At 32.3% G+C, this 17,821-nt stretch overlaps 1 protein-coding gene and 1 long non-coding RNA gene across 9 annotated transcripts in view; both read left to right on the top strand.

The window, feature by feature from the left end:
- nrxn2b (neurexin 2b) overlaps positions 1-17,821 on the top strand; it is a 537,859-nt gene that overhangs the window by 451,699 nt on the left and 68,339 nt on the right. The window lies entirely within an intron of this gene.
- LOC141331477 (uncharacterized) lies at positions 2,248-3,288 on the top strand. Its single transcript, XR_012355262.1, has 4 exons — positions 2,248-2,449; positions 2,546-2,645; positions 2,757-2,795; positions 2,898-3,288. It is a non-coding gene; the product is annotated as an uncharacterized lncRNA (long non-coding RNA).

The following is a 17,821-nucleotide window of genomic DNA, read 5'->3' as shown; positions in this document are numbered from 1 at the left end:
ATATAATATATATATATATATATATATATATATATATATATATATATATATATATATATATATATATATATATATATATATATATATATATATATATATATATATATATATATATATATATATATATATATATATATATATATATATATATATATATATATATATAATATTCGTCTAATTAATAGATAACCTATAGTGTTTCATTGACGAGTGAATCATTAGTTCCATTTGTAAATCGTTTATGGTCACACACGGGCATAAATACAATCAAAAAGTCAAAACTTTATTGGCATAATTGTCGTTTACAATGTTTGCAAAATGGCAAATAGCATATATACATAAAGTTATTTAGATTAAGCGATTCACAATAAATAAAAAACATTCAGAATGTTTTGTAAAGAGATCAAAATAAAGGTGAAAATAACGAATATAAACGAATAATACAAATATTATGGAAAAAAAGAAGGTCAGTTAATGGACAAGACTCTGGGATGCATAAAATGTTTCTTGTGAGGCTATTAAATTTTAAGTACTTTATGTAATGTTTATTCATGATAAACTTGTGAATGCTGTCTACATTGCGCACAGACATCATTAGCATATACAGCATCGCCTATATAATTATTTAATATTGTATTAATTTCTACAGAGATGATAATCATATCTATAGGAAGCTTTAAATTATTACTTAACGAAATAAAACAAATTGAAAACAAAAACTCGTTTATGTAATCCGTAAAGATAAATTTCTCTCTCAAGGCGTCCAAAAAGGTATTGTACTCGAGGAGCGGATATAATATTCTTGATACTTCAAACTTCCATGTTCTGTTCTATAAATTTTGAGAATTAAAAAAATCAGGCTCTCATGAAATCTTTGAAATCAATCTTTGTATGGCTAGTTTATTCAGTTATTCAGTATTGTTGTGTTTCCCCTGTTTTATTCGTTTAATATTCAGAAACAAGTGCCTTTTTTTTTTCAAAACATTTTTTAAAAGAAAGAATTCAACCCTCCAAAATTTTGTTTGCCTATGTCACAATATGAGATAAATCCAGCCCTGTAAATGATGCTGATTTTTGTTGCCAAATTGGTTTGGAAGCGTTGTTGAATAAACAAGTAACGTTAAACTGAACTTTTATGCCTGTATGACTGACAATTTTATTGACCACTGAGAAAGCATTGATTTGGTAAGATGATGGTTCATACCATGTAGAAAAATTACATTTTGAAAAATAGCTTAGATGTAGTAAACTACTTTTGCCGTGTTGCTGCTGTAGCTTAGCTTAGCTAAGGAATGGGAAACCACTACAACACTGTTATACGTCATCATACGTTGTCGCTAGTTCTTAATGTTACATCAGAGGACATGCGCCGATGTTTATCACACATTTCAAGATGTTGAAAAAAATGTTGTAGCGTTGCAAAAAGTACAAATGTACGGTGTACGCACTGTTCATTCACATGTACACATATGGCCGTAAGCAAAACAAACAATGCGTTATCACATGCACGGCAAATTGCAAATCTGTGGTGTAGTGGTGCCTTGAGAAGTGGGTAAATGCTTCATTTGTGTACAGCAAATTGCTGGAGTTCGAAAATCAGGAGTTAGGCAAAAAAGTGTGAAAGAGTTAAATTTTTGGAGTTTATTCTTTAACTTTCACAACAGTTTGTGTTACGGGATACTCCCTGGCTGTGTTGTATTTCGGAGTTCATTCATTGGTGTTCAGGGGCACGTTTTAACAATAACGTTACATCAGGAGCGCGCCATGACACGAGCCTGGTTCTGCCACACGATCGACTGATGAAGTTGTCTACTTCGTCATGAGGTAGGTAAAAAACTAACTCCAAAATGTTCTTTATCTTCTGACAGACAGCTGATTATAGCTGTTACGTTAGTGTACTGACGCCAATAACCGCGGCGAACTTTGTGTTGAATGAATCTCCGATGCAAAACATGGCTGTTTTGAGCGGACTTTTTTTCGATGTGAACAAGCTAATATTAGCTTACGTCTTTCTGTTCACCTTATTTTTTTGTAAACGAGTGTTTTGCTGTCAAATTTAAGTTGCGACTCGCTCAAGAAACATTCTGTTAAGCTTCCATAATGTCATGCCGACGAGACGAGGTAATATCTAGCAATGTCAGTAAACTGAAGTGTCTAAGTCTAACTTTACCCTGGCTAAAAACGATCATAGTTTAGCCATGAACGTGTAAAGTAATGCCTGCAATGTTTTGAGTCGTAACGGCTAACGTTACAAATGTTTTAGTAGTGACTCGTGACCTATGAGAGTTCGTGGCTTTCATATTAAACATTTTGCATTTTCAATCACACTAACAGGTTGTTTTAAATTACATGTTTTCTCTTCATTGTCAGGATGTTGACAGAAGTGCTGGATGGAGGGAAGTAGTAGTAAAACTGGACGAAATTTGTTTCTCAGATTTTCTCAATTCAGGTGAGTTATGTGTTTAGTAATCAGTTAATAAAGAGTAAGTGACTGTAATTTTATGATTTATTTTGTAAATAACATGTTGTTGATGTTATTGTGTAGTCCAGCAGAAGTTTTTGAGATAAAACAACACTGAAAAAAGATGACCAGGGCTCAGCTGATGTACTACATGTTTTCTTGCTTTTTGGATGTCAAAGGACTGGTAAGTATTAAATAATACTTCAAAATGTTATTGAAAAAAATATATATTTTTACATTTGTCTGAACGATTATCTTTTCTTAAAAAAAAAAAACAATTTCTTTGTGACTGAAGAAAGAAAAGAAAGACATGAACCTCTTGGATGACAAGCGGGTGAGTAAATTATCTGTATTTTTTTGTTCTGGAAGTGGACTCTTCCTTTAATGCCTATTGTTTATAAAGGGATGTTTATCTTGTGTTTCGGTCATGCCAAAGTATTGATGACCATCATCTGGCCACTAAAGAAAACCCTCAGCCATATCATCTTTCCTCAGGGACATCAAAAGCACAGGTTTCCACCTTTTACATCGTCTTGGACTGAGAAGTTTCGCCTTGTCAGTCATGTGAAACCTTGGGTATTGTTGAAGAGCTGTTCAAGTAAAGTAAAGTATCATGATGCTCTGTCCAGCCTGTACATATTTTTTTTTAAAGACAAATGTATATAATAATGATATAGGTAGAACTGAAGTCAAAGAACTGAGAGCAAGGCAGTTGAACAAGCAGTATTCTTATTTAAGCAAAATGTTAAGTTCTGTCCTCTGTGCTCCATCCTTCAGCTTTCAGTTTTGTTTTTATTCAGGCGCCTCAAACTAATTCATGGAATGTATCCTGGTATCACTGTGGAGTTGTTTCTTGTTACTTCATCTGATGTATATCTACCTCTGGTTACACAATACTACTGCACTATTTTATAATTATTCAGGTTTGATTTTATATAATGCAATGATGTGTTTTTGACTATGCTGTATACAATTTTACTAAACATTTCTTGTTGGCACTGCAGACATGTATTAAATGTAAATGTTTTGCTGTTAGATTTTACAGTATTTTATGACAGCAGTTAATTTCAAAGTGTTTACATGCATGGAATTTCAAAATCCAATCTATGTATTTCCTGAAATAAAAGCAGCTAGTTGAGAGTATGGCTTTCAGTGTAGTCATTTCCACATAAAACATATTGTGTTTACCCTAAGAAGTGTTTTTAACACTGGTTAAAGAGTTTAAATTATAATTAACTAAATTTTAGAGTTAAAATTACTCTCCAAATGATTAATATTTTAACTCCAGAAAGTGTTAAAATCTAACTCTGAGAAACTGTTAAATTCTACTCCATTGAATTTCCTTTTGAACTTTCAATTTGAGCGCATTGGTTTACTGGATCCTTGGACTGAAATGTTTACAGGGGTTCACTGGTTTAAGAAATTTCAGATGGTAAAAATCTGCTTCTTTTTAATTGTAAGGTATTTTTTTTTTTTTTCATTATTATGTACTGATTTAAATGACTGGGGTGTGGGAAATTCCCTCGCCACATGGCCTTCCATGTTTCTAACTTGCAGTCAAGTGTATATGACATAAAAATATATTTTGTAATATCAATCAGTGCAAACAGTGCTATCTGCTAGCAAACTTTAGCGATTTTTTGCAAACGTTTATTTACAGAACAACACCATAAACACAAACACAAGATTAAAGGTAATATACATATAATGAAAAATTGTCATAAATATCCTTATTAATGGCAAAAATTACCTATATTTATAAGTCTGCTTGCTCGAGTGAGCAGGCATGTTGGAAAATGGAAATTTCTCTTAGCCCTTCGTTTGAAATGAGGTCCCGAAAATTCTTTGTTTGGAGGCCTATCTGGCCCTTCCCCTTCCCCCTACCCTTCCAACCTAACGAGAAATGAGACACCCCTAGCACTTCACCCCCCCCCCGGAGCCAAGCCAGCTCTTCTCACCTTTATTCATAGGTTGGGGGGAAGGTGAAAGGTGAAATGGCAAGTTTAAAAGTGACACGAACGACCCTCATTAACAATTGTGAGGTTAGATGTTTGAAAGGTTGTGAAAAAAATGGAGGCACCAGTGCAATCACTTTTTTTGTGTGAAAATAAATAAATAATTTCTTCATTTTTGCTTATAAAGGTATAGGAGTAATACATCATTCTGACCTGTAACGGGTCCATTTTTATTTTAGTGCACTCACAATAGCCTATAAACAACTCATGCGTTTATAAAATAAAGGAAAACAGAAGATGCGCTTTCTGCCGTCTGTTCTTGAACATCGCTTCACAATGAACAAAAGCTTTAAATTACCACTTTAAAACGAAATAATTCAAATCGAAAATAGAAACGTTCATTATGTAATCTGTAGGCCTAAAGATTTAAAGATATTTCTATATAAAGGCACGTCCAATTTAGAAATGGCGAGAAATTTTTCTATTTATCTCCATTATTGATGAATGTCTAAAATATAAAAGTAAGGAAAAGCCTAAAACAGGGCTGATTATATTTATTTTATAATTCTATTAAAATTATAATGTTATAGAATATACTATAAAATAATTATAATTACAAATTATACTGGCATAGAGTATATGTAAAACTTTAATAATTGTAGCTGCTTATATTTTCAGATTTTATGTTTCTCTGTTCTATATATCTTAAAATTTAGAGGATTTGCTGCAACGCAATTTTGTCCGATATGCAAATTATTTATTAGCCTATTAGTATTTTAATCCATAAAGCAAATGCTTTAAAAACACCTTTAAAAAATACTATTTTTGCATCCAGATGCTTTTAAAGAACTTTTCAATATACATGTTATCTTATATCTTAAATGAACTTGTATCTTAAATGTAAACCATGATTTCGTTGTATTCCCTGTGTAACGAATCTCTTACTTATAGCTACATTTTAGGTGCGTCTGAGCTTTGTTGTTTATGGTTTTTTTAAAAATCAAGAGTTGCGCGCACTCAACAAAACTGACAAGACTCATTTGAACGCTTCTGATAGACATTGCATTCCTAACCCAACAGAATCGTGTGTGGTTCGTTATAACACTGTAAAAACGCCTAAAAAGAATTACGGTGCAGATTATCTGATCTTAATGTAATGCCGCAATTTACATTTTCTATTCATTTTCATTTTATTGTCAACAGACGTAATATATTGATTTTGTTTGGGCAGGGGAATATGTCCAATTTAGTGGCATTTTTTGGCCCCAGGTCAAGCCTTCCCCAGCCTTACACACGCTCCGCCTATGATACTAACTATATATATACCCTTAGAATATATAGCCTATATATACCCACTTAGAATAATTTTCTTCCCGACCCGACACGCTAAATTTAATTCTCATTTCCAGAATCTCACATTTAACCATTTGGAAACAATGTCGAGTATAAAACTTTTTTCGCAGTACATCCATTATATTTCCATGTTCCACTTTTAAGACGTATTACAGCCCTGCATTTTAGTCCGTCAAAGATCAAATGCGGGCTAAAATTATATTTTAGACATTCAGTGGTGATTTAAAAAAAAATTGCAGCGCTGGAGGAACCACGAGACCAGGCTACCATGACGGTCCTGTTAGCAGCATTGAGCGCACGTTCAGCACAGCTTGGAAGGGTTCCTTGTTTAAAGCTTACCACAAAACACTGGCAAAAGTAAATACCATGACTGTCTAATAGTAAGGAGATATTTTAATTATTTATTTAGAAACTACTGTTTTCTGAGTCAGTGATGATGCAGTTAACAGTCCTCATATCCTCGTTGGACGCGCGCCTTTAGAGAGAAATGCATCTCTATGGACTAGCTACATAATAAAAACAGTTTTTGTTTTCTATTTGTTTTTTTCGTTAAGTAGTAATTTAAGTCTTTCTACATATTTATTTATCATGTCTGACAAAAAAATAACGGTTAAATATTTTCCACTGAAAAAAAAATGTAACTGATCGAGCTTGAGCCTTCATGTCCTAAAAATGTGTTTTGCTCTCTCCGCACAAACGATTGGATATGCACCTAATAGCGCATATTTATATCTATTATTATTTATTTCTTTTATTTTACATCTATGGATTTTAGTTTAGCCAATTCGTGATTTGAGAAGGCAAATTGAAAGAGTAGGTCAACTCACTGTCTGCCGCTTGGTCTTTAAGAAACAAAAAGCTTACGTTTAACGAACAAAAATGCTCCAATTTTTTTTTCTAAATTAACTTAATAAAAAGGAAACGAAATTATAAATACTTTGCCGTTACATACAGAATGAATTACCGATTATGGCGCCAGATATTGAAACAACAGACATAAATACTGTCCAAATAGCCCTCTTTGTGCAGGGCTTGGCCACAGAATGTTGTTCCTTGCGCCACCTGGTGGATATTATATGAAGCGCAACAACGTTTTAAAAAAACCTAAAAAAGCCCCTGCAGGCCGCCGCGTGGCGACGCGTGCTGAATTGCAGGCTGCCGCGTGAAAAAAGACGCATTTTTAATGGCCAGATCTGTAGGTATAATGTCAGAAATGTGATGTTGTGTCAGTAGGGTGATTTGATATCAGTATTGTGATATCATGTAGGTATAATGTCAGAAATGTGATTTTGTGTCAGTAAGGTGATTTGATATCAGTATTGTGATATCATGTAGGTATAATTTTAGAAATGTGATGTTCTGTCAGTAAGGTGATGATTTGATATCAGTATTGTGATATCATGTAGGTATAATTTTAGAAATGTGATGTTCTGTCAGTAAGGTGATGATTTGATATCAGTATTGTGATATCATGTAGGTATAATGTCAGAAATGTGATTTTGTGTCAGTAAGGTGATTTGATATCAGTATTGTGATATCATGTAGGTATAATGTCAGAAATGTGATTTTGTGTCAGTAAGTTGATTTGATATCAGTATTGTGATATCATGTAGGTATAATTTTAGAAATGTGATTTTGTGTCAGTAAGGTGATTTGATATCAGTATTGTGATATCATGTAGATATAATTTTAGAAATGTGATTTTGTGTCAGTAAGGTGATTTGATATCAGTATTGTGATATCATGTAGGTATAATGTCAGAAATGTGATTTTGTGTCAGTAAGGTGATTTGATATCAGTATTGTGATATCATGTAGGTGTAATTTTAGAAATGTGATTTTGTGTCAGTAAGGTGATTTGATATCAGTATTGTGATATCATGTAGGTATAATTTTAGAAATGTGATTTTGTGTCAGTAAGGTGATTTGATATCAGTATTGTGATATCATGTAGATATAATTTTAGAAATGTGATTTTGTGTCAGTAAGGTGATTTGATATCAGTATTGTGATATCATGTAGGTATAATGTCAGAAATGTGATTTTGTGTCAGTAAGGTGATTTGATATCAGTATTGTGATATCATGTAGATATAATGTCAGAAATGTGATTTTGTGTCAGTAAGGTGATTTGATATCAGTATTGTGATATCATGTAGGTATAATGTCAGAAATGTGATTTTGTGTCAGTAAGGTGATTTGATATCAGTATTGTGATATCATGTAGGTATAATGTCAGAAATGTGATTTTGTGTCAGTAAGGTGATTTGATATCAGTATTGTGATATCATGTAGGTATAATGTCAGAAATGTGATTTTGTGTCAGTAAGGTGATTTGATATCAGTATTGTGATATCATGTAGGTATAATGTCAGAAATGTGATTTTGTGTCAGTAAGGTGATTTGATATCAGTATTGTGATATCATGTAGGTATAATTTTAGAAATGTGATTTTGTGTCAGTAAGGTGATTTGATATCAGTATTGTGATATCATGTAGATATAATTTTAGAAATGTGATTTTGTGTCAGTAAGGTGATTTGATATCAGTATTGTGATATCATGTAGGTATAATGTCAGAAATGTGATTTTGTGTCAGTAAGGTGATTTGATATCAGTATTGTGATATCATGTAGGTATAATGTCAGAAATGTGATTTTGTGTCAGTAAGGTGATTTGATATCAGTATTGTGATATCATGTAGGTATAATTTTAGAAATGTGATTTTGTGTCAGTAAGGTGATTTGATATCAGTATTGTGATATCATGTAGGTATAATTTTAGAAATGTGATTTTGTGTCAGTAAGGTGATTTGATATCAGTATTGTGATATCATGTAGGTATAATGTCAGAAATGTGATTTTGTGTCAGTAAGGTGATTTGATATCAGTATTGTGATATCATGTAGGTATAATGTCAGAAATGTGATTTTGTGTCAGTAAGGTGATTTGATATCAGTATTGTGATATCATGTAGGTATAATGTCAGAAATGTGATTTTGTGTCAGTAAGGTGATTTGATATCAGTATTGTGATATCATTTAGGTATAATGTCAGAAATGTGATGTTGTGTCAGTAAGGTGATTTGATATCAGTATTGTGATATCATGTAGGTATAATGTCAGAAATGTGATTTTGTGTCAGTAAGGTGATTTGATATCAGTATTGTGATATCATGTAGGTATAATTTTAGAAATGTGATTTTGTGTCAGTAAGGTGATTTGATATCAGTATTGTGATATCATGTAGGTATAATTTTAGAAATGTGATTTTGTGTCAGTAAGGTGATTTGATATCAGTATTGTGATATCATGTAGGTATAATTTTAGAAATGTGATTTTGTGTCAGTAAGGTGATTTGATATCAGTATTGTGATATCATGTAGGTATAATTTTAGAAATGTGATTTTGTGTCAGTAAGGTGATTTGATATCAGTATTGTGATATCATGTAGGTATAATGTCAGAAATGTGATGTTGTGTCAGTAAGGTGATTTGATATCAGTATTGTGATATCATGTAGGTATAATGTCAGAAATGTGATTTTGTGTCAGTAAGGTGATTTGATATCAGTATTGTGATATCATTTAGGTATAATGTCAGAAATGTGATGTTGTGTCAGTAAGATGATTTGATATCAGTATTGTGATATCATGTAGGTATAATGTCAGAAATGTGATTTTGTGTCAGTAAGGTGATTTGATATCAGTATTGTGATATCATGTAGGTATAATGTCAGAAATGTGATTTTGTGTCAGTAAGGTGATTTGATATCAGTATTGTGATATCATTTAGGTATAATGTCAGAAATGTGATTTTGTGTCAGTAAGGTGATTTGATATCAGTATTGTGATATCATGTAGGTATAATGTCAGAAATGTGATTTTGTGTCAGTAAGGTGATTTGATATCAGTATTGTGATATCATTTAGGTATAATGTCAGAAATGTGATTTTGTGTCAGTAAGGTGATTTGATATCAGTATTGTGATATCATGTAGGTATAATGTCAGAAATGTGATTTTGTGTCAGTAAGGTGATTTGATATCAGTATTGTGATATCATTTAGGTATAATGTCAGAAATGTGATGTTGTGTCAGTAAGGTGATTTGATATCAGTATTGTGATATCATTTAGGTATAATTTTAGAAATGTGATTTTGTGTCAGTAAGGTGATTTGATATCAGTATTGTGATATCATGTAGGTATAATGTCAGAAATGTGATTTTGTGTCAGTAAGGTGATTTGATATCAGTATTGTGATATCATTTAGGTATAATGTCAGAAATGTGATGTTGTGTCAGTAAGGTGATTTGATATCAGTATTGTGATATCATGTAGGTATAATGTCAGAAATGTGATTTTGTGTCAGTAAGGTGATTTGATATCAGTATTGTGATATCATTTAGGTATAATGTCAGAAATGTGATGTTGTGTCAGTAAGATGATTTGATATCAGTATTGTGATATCATTTAGGTATAATGTCAGAAATGTGATTTTGTGTCAGTAAGGTGATGATTTGATATCAGTATTGTGATATCATGTAGGTATAATGTCAGAAATGTGATTTTGTGTCAGTAAGGTGATTTGATATCAGTATTGTGATATCATGTAGGTATAATGTCAGAAATGTGATTTTGTGTCAGTAAGGTGATTTGATATCAGTATTGTGATATCATGTAGGTATAATGTCAGAAATGTGATTTTGTGTCAGTAAGGTGATTTGATATCAGTATTGTGATATCATGTAGGTATAATGTCAGAAATGTGATTTTGTGTCAGTAAGGTGATTTGATATCAGTATTGTGATATCATTTAGGTATAATGTCAGAAATGTGATTTTGTGTCAGTAAGGTGATTTGATATCAGTATTGTGATATCATGTAGGTATAATGTCAGAAATGTGATTTTGTGTCAGTAAGGTGATTTGATATCAGTATTGTGATATCATTTAGGTATAATTTTAGAAATGTGATGTTGTGTCAGTAAGGTGATTTGATATCAGTATTGTGATATCATTTAGGTATAATTTTAGAAATGTGATTTTGTGTCAGTAAGGTGATTTGATATCAGTATTGTGATATCATGTAGGTATAATTTTAGAAATGTGATTTTGTGTCAGTAAGGTGATTTGATATCAGTATTGTGATATCATGTAGGTATAATGTCAGAAATGTGATTTTGTGTCAGTAAGTTGATTTGATATCAGTATTGTGATATCATGTAGGTATAATTTTAGAAATGTGATTTTGTGTCAGTAAGGTGATTTGATATCAGTATTGTGATATCATGTAGATATAATTTTAGAAATGTGATTTTGTGTCAGTAAGGTGATTTGATATCAGTATTGTGATATCATGTAGGTATAATGTCAGAAATGTGATTTTGTGTCAGTAAGGTGATTTGATATCAGTATTGTGATATCATGTAGGTATAATTTTAGAAATGTGATTTTGTGTCAGTAAGGTGATTTGATATCAGTATTGTGATATCATCTAGGTATAATTTTAGAAATGTGATTTTGTGTCAGTAAGGTGATTTGATATCAGTATTGTGATATCATGTAGGTATAATGTCAGAAATGTGATTTTGTGTCAGTAAGTTGATTTGATATCAGTATTGTGATATCATGTAGGTATAATTTTAGAAATGTGATTTTGTGTCAGTAAGGTGATTTGATATCAGTATTGTGATATCATCTAGGTATAATTTTAGAAATGTGATTTTGTGTCAGTAAGGTGATTTGATATCAGTATTGTGATATCATGTAGATATAATTTTAGAAATGTGATTTTGTGTCAGTAAGGTGATTTGATATCAGTATTGTGATATCATGTAGGTATAATGTCAGAAATGTGATTTTGTGTCAGTAAGGTGATTTGATATCAGTATTGTGATATCATGTAGGTATAATGTCAGAAATGTGATTTTGTGTCAGTAAGGTGATTTGATATCAGTATTGTGATATCATCTAGGTATAATTTTAGAAATGTGATTTTGTGTCAGTAAGGTGATTTGATATCAGTATTGTGATATCATGTAGATATAATTTTAGAAATGTGATTTTGTGTCAGTAAGGTGATTTGATATCAGTATTGTGATATCATGTAGGTATAATGTCAGAAATGTGATTTTGTGTCAGTAAGGTGATTTGATATCAGTATTGTGATATCATGTAGGTATAATGTCAGAAATGTGATTTTGTGTCAGTAAGGTGATTTGATATCAGTATTGTGATATCATGTAGGTATAATTTTAGAAATGTGATTTTGTGTCAGTAAGGTGATTTGATATCAGTATTGTGATATCATGTAGGTATAATGTCAGAAATGTGATTTTGTGTCAGTAAGGTGATTTGATATCAGTATTGTGATATCATGTAGGTATAATGTCAGAAATGTGATGTTGTGTCAGTAAGGTGATTTGATATCAGTAATGTGATATCATGTAGATGTAATGGCAGAAATGTGATTTTGTGTCAATAAGGTGATAATTTCATATCAGTAATATGATATGTAGATATAATGGTAGAAATGTGATTTTTGTGTCAGGAGGTGATGATATGATATCAGTAATTTGATATAATATAAATATAATTGCAGAAATGCGATGTTGTGTCAGTATGGTGATGATTTGATAGCCCGGAAGACCTATCGTTTTAAATCGTCATGTGACGTTGATAATATTGAGACAGTTTTGATATTGTGATATTCCGATACTGATAATATTGTTACATCTCTAGTCAGTAAGGTAATATGATGGTAATGTGATGGTGTTGACATCAGTGTTGTGTTGTTGTGGTGTCAGTAATGTGGTATCCATAGCAACCGTCAGGTGATTGTTGATGTGCCCTCAGTCTGATGAAGAGCATCTGCAGATCACACCAGGTGTAATGGATGTTTAATTGGAGCGGTTGCTGTGAGCGAGGCTGTTTGTGTCTTTTAATTAGATGAATAAATTGCACTCATTACAGAGTTTGATTTCAAATAAAGCTGGAAGCAGATGTGGATGTGCAACGCACCCTAAACACATCACAACATCGGTGAGCATCTCATCATGAGTCAGACGTGACAGAAACAACCGTTCCTCATCAGATTTCTGCTCACTTTCCATGTGTTTGCGCGTGATGGCGCGTCTCGTTCCAGTCGCAGGTGACGCAGCAGTCAGTCAGTGAGTGAGGAGAATGAATCCGTGATGTGGAGCATGAAGAAGCGTCCACTGCTGTGGACTGAACGTGATGAGCCTGGTTTACTCCAGTAGGACACGTTCCTGCATCAACATGTTTGCAGGAGCAGGACCGTCTCATCAGCCGCTCAGACTCTGGGGCAGGTTTGGAGTGAGGCTTGATCAGTCTGATTTGATGTGCCTCTGATTTCGACTGTGATTTATGGTTGGGCTCTGGGTTAGGAGTGTGTTTCTTCAACAGTAACTGAAGATGTTGATCCAGGAACAGACATGGCTGTGTGTTTATCAGTTTTCATCATCATTATCATCATCATCAGTTTGAAAACTTACATTAGATCACTGGACACCAGTTAATAGTTGCTTTTTCATTTTGCATGCATTTATTTAAGTATTAACAACTTCTCATAACGAACAGTTCAGACACTGCGTGTCCTTTTTAATGGAATTTGTGTTTGTGTGTATAGTTAGATTTGACACATTTTCATTTCAATTTTACTTTTAGATATTTTTGTTAAGTTTTACATTTATATTTAATTTTCCTTGGCAACTAGATTAAATAGTTTTTTTTTTATATTTGATCTCCCTTAACTTATTTTATTTTTGTAACAAAAAGGTTTTATTTTTAGCTAACTGCTCAAAAGTTTGGGATCACCAAGATTTTTTATGTTTTTTAAAGAAGTCTTTTCTGCTCACCAAGGCTGCGTTTATTTGATAAAAAAAAAAAAAAAAACAGAAAAAACTATACTATTATGAAATATTATTGCAATTTAAAATAGTGGTTTTGTATTTTAATATACTTTAAAATAGAATTTAATTCTGTGATGCAAAGCTGAATTTCCAGCATCATTACTGCAGTCTTCAGTGTCACATGATCCTTCAGGAATCATTCTAATATATTGATTTATTATCAGTGTTGGAAACAGTTTTTTTGGAACCTGTGATACCTTTTTCAGGATTCTTTGATGAATAAAATGTCAAAAAGAACAGCATTTATTAACAATATAAAAAGTATTAACTATCAATTTTTATTAATTTAACACATCCTTGCTGAATATAATTCATTTCTATTAGCATTCATTTCTTTCAAAAAAAAAAAAAAACTACTGACCCCAAACTTTGAACAGTAGTGTATATTGTTACAAAAGATTTCTATTTTAAATAAATGCTATTCTTTTTAATGTTTTATTCATCAAAGAATCCTGAAAAATATATCACACATTGCAAAAAAATATTAAGGCTAAACGTTTAATGTTTCCAACATTAATAATAAATCAGTATATTAGAATGATTTCTGAAGAATCATGTGACACTGAAGACTGCAGTAATGATGCTGAAAATTCAGCTGCGCATCACAGAAATAAATTACATTTTAAAATATATTAAAATAGAAAACCATTATTTTAAATTGCAATATTACCTCATGATATTACATTTTTTCCGGTGTTATCAAACAAATAAACTAACAGAAAAAAAATCTTACTGATCCTACACTTTTGAGCCGCAGTGTATATTAACCTGATTTCAATCCAACTGACATTTAAGCTTAAGCAGAAAGCCCTTCTCAAGAGCCAGATCACTATATGATGAACAGATTGAACTGCACACATAAACATGATGAAGAGAAGCTCAAACAGATGGACTAAAGGAGGAGAAGTGTTCTGTGAGTGAGCTGAGGTTAGCTGATGTTTAGTGAGTTCCGGATGGTCTGCGTGGCTAATTCTGTTTGATGTGCGTCACAGTGGTTTGGGTTTGTGTGTTTGTTCAGTTGTGCTGTCGAATCCTCTGCCGTCTGCTCTGATGTTTGTATGTTCGGCCTTTGAGCTCCACTCACAAAATGGCTTCCCATGTTTCCTTTGTGACAAGATGTCTGGCCTAAGAGCAGATCTGCCCCACTCTTTCTCTCTCACACACTGGCTCTTTGATGGAGGCTGTCGCCGTTTCTTTCAGGGGTTCTGCTCCTGAAGCTGCTGTGTGTGTTTTTAGGGATGTAAAGTAGGTCATGATAGCTCAAATCTGAATCTACAGACTCTTTTGCACTGAAGATCATGTAGGTTTACTGTATTCTATAGTTCAGAAGATTGCAGTAGCTTTGCGTTCAGTGAGATTTATTAATGTTTCTGAAAGAAGTCTCATCTGTTCACCGGCTGCATTTATTTGATCAAAAATACTGAAAAAACTCTAGAAAAAACTTGTAGAAAACAGCTGTTTTCTTTGTGAATATCTGTTCAAATGTGATTTATTGCTGAGATTGAAGTCGCATTTTCAGCATCATTTCTAGACATTCCGACTGATACTTATTTTTGTATTTTTACTTATTATTTGCATGTTTATGCGACCAATAACTGATATTCAAAACTGAAATATATATGTTGTGTGTGTGTGTGTGTGGTTAGATTTGACACATTTTCATTTCAGTTGTGCTTTTAGATATTTTTATGCATCAAGTTCTACATTTATATTACATTTTCCTTGGCAACTAGATTAAATAGTTGTTTATATTTGATCTCCGTTAACTTATTTTATTTTTTCAACAAAAAGGTTTTATTTTTAGCTATCTACTCTTTTCTGCTCACCAAGGCTGCGTTTATTTGTTAAAAAATACAGAAAAAACAGTAATATTGTGAAATATTATTGCAATTTAAAATAGTGGTTTTCCATTTTAATTAACTATAAAATGTAATTTATTCCTGTGATGAAAAGCTGAATTTTCAGCATCAATACTGCAGTCTTCAGTGTCACATGATCCTTCAGAAATCATTCTAATATATTGATTTATTATCAATGTTGAAAACAGTTTTTTTGGAACCTGTGATACTTTCTTCAGGATTCTTTGATGAATAAAATGTCAAAAAGAACAGCATTAACAATAAAAAGCATTTACTATCACTTTTTATCAATTTAACACATCCTTGCTGAATAAAAGTATTAATTTCTTTCAAACAAAGACAAAAAAAAAAAAAAATGACCCCAAACTTTTACTATTTTAAATAAATGCTGTTCTTTTTAATGTTTTATTCATCAAAGAATCCTGAAGAAAGTATCACAGGTTCCAAAAAAAATATTAAGGAGAAAAACTTTTGATGTTTCCAACATAAACATAAATATTCAAAAGGTCATAGATATTCAAAACTGAATCATATTAGTTTTATTTCTGATTTTGACAGAATGTTAATAACCGTACTGAACTGAATAAGTGTGTTTATTTATAGCAATGTCAATACTATAATTTCACTCTCTATTTGCAAACAAAACACAACCACTTTATTTCTACATCAGTAAATAGAGTGATCTGAAAGGGAAAAAATGAGTGCACTTTATTATTAAAGTGTCTTTGTTTAATAAAAGCTTTGATCGGTTAAACAAACAGGCAATGCATAAAGAACATAAAGAAAAAAACATTAATTATTCTAAACCACCTGAATGATAAAAAAAAGCTTTGCTATTTTAGTGTGGTTTATTACGACCAGCTGAGCAGAACAAGGTTGCAGTGTAGAAAACAGTTCGAACAACACTAATATTAACAATACATTAAATAGATGTACAAAGTCAAATGTTTTAAATAGAAAACATAAACCACAGAGGAGACTACGATTATAGCATACATGTAGTAATTCATTTTAAACTAGTCTTAAAGCATTCAGCTCTGCAGTAGGAAACATAATTATACAGATAATGTACTCACCTCCTTGTCATTGAAGATGTTCACGTCCTTCTTTCTTCAGTCGTAAAAAAATATGTTTTTGAGGATATTATTTCAGGAATGTTCTCCATATAGTGGACTTCTATGGTACCCCGAGTTTGAACTTCCAAAATGCAGCTTAAATGCAGCTTCAAAGGACTCTAAACGATCACAGCCGAGGAAGAAGAGTCTTATCTAGTGAAACGATCAGTTATTTTCTTAAAACAATACAAAATTATACACTTTTTAACCTCAAATGCTGGTCTTGTTTATCTCTGCGATGCACATTCGTACTCTGTGTATTCTGGTTCAAGACAGTTAGGGTATGTCTAAAAACTCTCATCTCATTTTCTCCTACAACTTCAAAATCGTCCTACATCGCTGTTTTACCTTTTTTGTAAAGGGTGTTTGATTTTCTTTCTGTTCACTTTGTAAACACTGGGTCAGTACTTCTGCAGCGATGGAGGACGATTCTGAAGTTGGAGGAGAAAATGAGATGAGAGTTTGTCGACATACCCTAACTGTCTTGAACCGGAATACACAGAGTACGAATGTGCATCGCAGAGCTAGACAAGATGAGCATTTGAGGTTAAAAAGTATTTTTGTATTGCTTTAAGAAAATAACTGATTGTTTCGCTACATAAGACCCCTTTTCCTCGGCTGGGATTGTTTAGAGTCCTTTGAAGCTGCATTTAAACCGCATTTTGGAAGTTCAAACTCGGGGCACCATAGAAGTCCACTATATGGAGAACATTCCGGTTTTCCTCAAAAAAACATAATTTCTTTACGACTGAAGAAAGAAAGACATGAACATCTTGGATAACAAGGGGGTGAGTACATTATCGGTGGAAATTAACCAAGAAAATAGTGAATAGATCATTGCAAATACAGATCTCAACTTGCATGTAATCAAAGTTACTAATAGTATTTTCCTCTGTCTAGATCACGATATGCATCCTGACAGGTCTCTGTTTTCATATACTCAAATCACAATCTCTCACGGAGATCATTTCCACAGAGCCGTAATGACTTGGATGCTTATTAATGAAATTAAAGTTAAATAGAAAATGTTAATGTAATTTAGGCAGTCTTGAGCGAGTGGATCTTGTTAAAAGCTGCTTACGGTGGTCGATCTGGATCAGGCCTCAGCGCCAATCAGGATCTTTCTCAGGTTTCACAGATGAATAGAAAGTTC

The sequence above is a fragment of the Garra rufa genome, chromosome 3 (genome assembly GCF_049309525.1).
Source record: "Garra rufa chromosome 3, GarRuf1.0, whole genome shotgun sequence".
In the NCBI taxonomy this organism is placed as follows: Eukaryota; Metazoa; Chordata; class Actinopteri; order Cypriniformes; family Cyprinidae; genus Garra; species Garra rufa.
The sequence above is the reverse complement of the archived record's forward strand: the minus strand, read 5'-3'. Positions and strand labels throughout refer to the sequence as shown.